At 41.8% G+C, this 2715-nt stretch overlaps 1 non-coding gene across 1 annotated transcript; it reads left to right on the forward strand.

Annotated features, from left to right (window-relative positions):
• The first annotated feature begins 772 nt into the window (after positions 1-772).
• LOC111825672 lies at positions 773-880 on the forward strand. The gene has a single exon (XR_002828867.1). It is a non-coding gene; the product is annotated as a U6 spliceosomal RNA (small nuclear RNA).
• The last annotated feature ends 1835 nt before the right edge of the window (positions 881-2715 follow it).

The following is a 2715-nucleotide window of genomic DNA, read 5'->3' on the forward strand; positions in this document are numbered from 1 at the left end:
GAACAATCAAGGTTTTAAAAGTCATCTTTCATATTCTATTCAACAAAATTTATCAGGCTTAAAATACTCAGCTAAAGTAGGGAAGAGAAATGAAGACACCTATTTTGTATGAAAAACTGCCATCCTAGTTGGGGTGACATCCTGTGAACACAAATCACTCTATCACAAGGCAGAACACTGTAATGTCATGCATGTTAACTGTGCAAATATCATACGCAAAATTATAAATACTATTTTTATTATAGATATATTATTCAAACATTGCATGTATGTTCACACATCCTATATAATAAAACCCTAATATGCAAATTGACCGAATGGCAAAATGACTGGTCGCTATGACACGCACTGACCATCAGGGGGCAGATGCTCAACATAGGAGCCAGAAGCCGGGCTCATGGCTGGTGAGCGCAGCTTCTTAGCACTGCCTCTCCCACCTCTGAGGCAGTGCTAAAGAGCAGCAAGCCCGGCTTCTGGCTGGTGAGTGCAACAGTGAGCCTAAGCCAGCAGTTGGACATCCCCCGAGGGGTTCCATACTGCAAGAGAGCGCAGGCCGGGCTGAAGAATCCTCCCACCCCCCTCCCCCACCCATTGCACGAATGTCATGCACTGGGCCTCTAGTCTAACTATAACTACAGAAAACTTAAAACTTAAGAATATTACATATCATTATTTTCCAATCATCATCACACCATTTATTCACTGATGTTTTATAAACAAGAAAATCTATCAAATATCCCTACAATTAGTCTTTTTTAAAAATATATATTTTGTGCTCGCTTCGGCAGCACATATACTAAAATTGGAACGATACAGAGAAGATTAGCATGCCCCCTGCGCAAGGCTGATGTTTTATAAACAAGAAAATCTATCAATTATCCCTACAATTAGTCTTTTTAAAAAATATATATTTTATTGATTTTTTTACAGAGAGGAAGGGAGAGGGATAGAGAATCAGAAACATCGATGAGAGAGAAACACCAATCAGCTGCCTCCTGTATGCCCCCTACTGGGGATGTGCCTGCAACCAAGGTACATGCCCTTGACTAGAAATGAACCCGGGACCCTTCAGTCTGCAGGCTGACGCTCTATCCACTGAGCCAAACCGGTCAGGGCCAATTAGTCTTTTTTATGTGCTGAGCCTACCTTGAAGTATTCTCTTGAAACCTTTCAAACATGCCAGTGTTAGAACTGTTCAAGAAGCCCCTTCCCCTGAAGATTCAAACATTATTTATACATGTCCATCTGCAAGAACCTTGCAATAGCTTGCAAGAAAATTAACAGGCAGAAAACAAGATCCAGCTACTTGAACGTAAAGAAAATCCTGACTGAAGAAAATACCTGGCTACAGTCATCTGCTCTTTCTAGCTTATATTTTATGACTAATACCTGTTTGGTGGGGAACATGCACACACAGCACCAATTTTCTCTTCCATTTGATAGGTATTATTTTCCTAAAAGAAAATAGCTCCACAAGAAAATGTTCTAGCTGGGATTTGAAACCTAAAGACAGATATTAAAGGCCTATGAAGTGAGGGCCAAATGCCATCATAGAGGTCATCCACGTCAGCCTCTAAACCTACACAGGATCTCTGACAGATCCAAGCTTCACGAGACTAGTCCTACAGATGAGAATCTCGCTGCCTCATGAGGTTCTTGGTTTAAATATGCAACTAGCTCTACTTGATACAAAGGGCTTTTGCTGAGGAAACTGGCCTCCCTTCTGCTTACTGCTTTCTGGAACTGGACGGAACACAATTGCGCCTTCCATCTCCCCTGGAGCTGCTGAATAACTTAAAGCAGCGGTTCTCAACCTGTGGGTCGCAACCCCTTTGGGGGTCGAACGACCCTTTCACAGGGGTCGCCTAAGACCATCGGAAAACACATATATAATTACATATTGTTTTTGTGATTAATCACTATGCTTTAATTATGTTCAATTTGTAACAATGAAATTGGGGGTTACCACAACATGAGGAACTGTATTAAAGGGTCGCGGCATTAGGAAGGTTGAGAACCACTGATAAAGGATCAAGTACACAGGTGGGGGATTCCATACGGCACGGTAAGGAACTGGCAGGCCTGTGCCTTTTAATTGAAGGAAGTTCTCTGAAGCCAAAGAAGCTGGACAATCAAGTTTAGTTAGTGTTGCTTGTAATTTTTAAAGAAAAGTAGCAAATAAGGATCATTATGTAAAATTTTATTATATTAAAAAGAAAATAAGCAACTATGTGGATCAGACAAAACATGTCTCTGTAAGACATTTATCCAGATGCCAGAGACAATTAGGGGGTTTCTTCCCAAAGTCGCATTTTCTTTGAGCTCATCCTGAACTTCCTGCAAGACTATTGCTTGCAGGCCACAGTTTCCTGGGCCTTGGCTAGAGGCAGTGGGTTTTGGACAAGCCTGGTATGAAACCCCAGCTCTCTGCTTATCAGCTGTGCGACCCAGGGAAAGATTCTGGAGGACCTTGAGTCTCATTTCTCATCTGTGAAAGACAGTGCATACCTCCTAGAGCCCTCGTGAGAAATAAATGAGACAATGCTTGTACAGTGCTCAGCGGTGCGCCGGCCTACAGTAAGTGCAAACTAAGACTGGCTGGAAAATTTCTTGTCATGCTTCTCTGGACACATTTGTGCTCATACTGCTTATTTTTAAAAGGTATTATCTATAGGAAAAACTATCCCTGATGGGTTTTGAACAACAGAGTATGAT

Source organism: Myotis lucifugus, unplaced genomic scaffold (assembly GCF_000147115.1).
Source record: "Myotis lucifugus unplaced genomic scaffold, Myoluc2.0 scaffold_0, whole genome shotgun sequence".
Lineage (NCBI taxonomy): Eukaryota > Metazoa > Chordata > Mammalia > Chiroptera > Vespertilionidae > Myotis > Myotis lucifugus.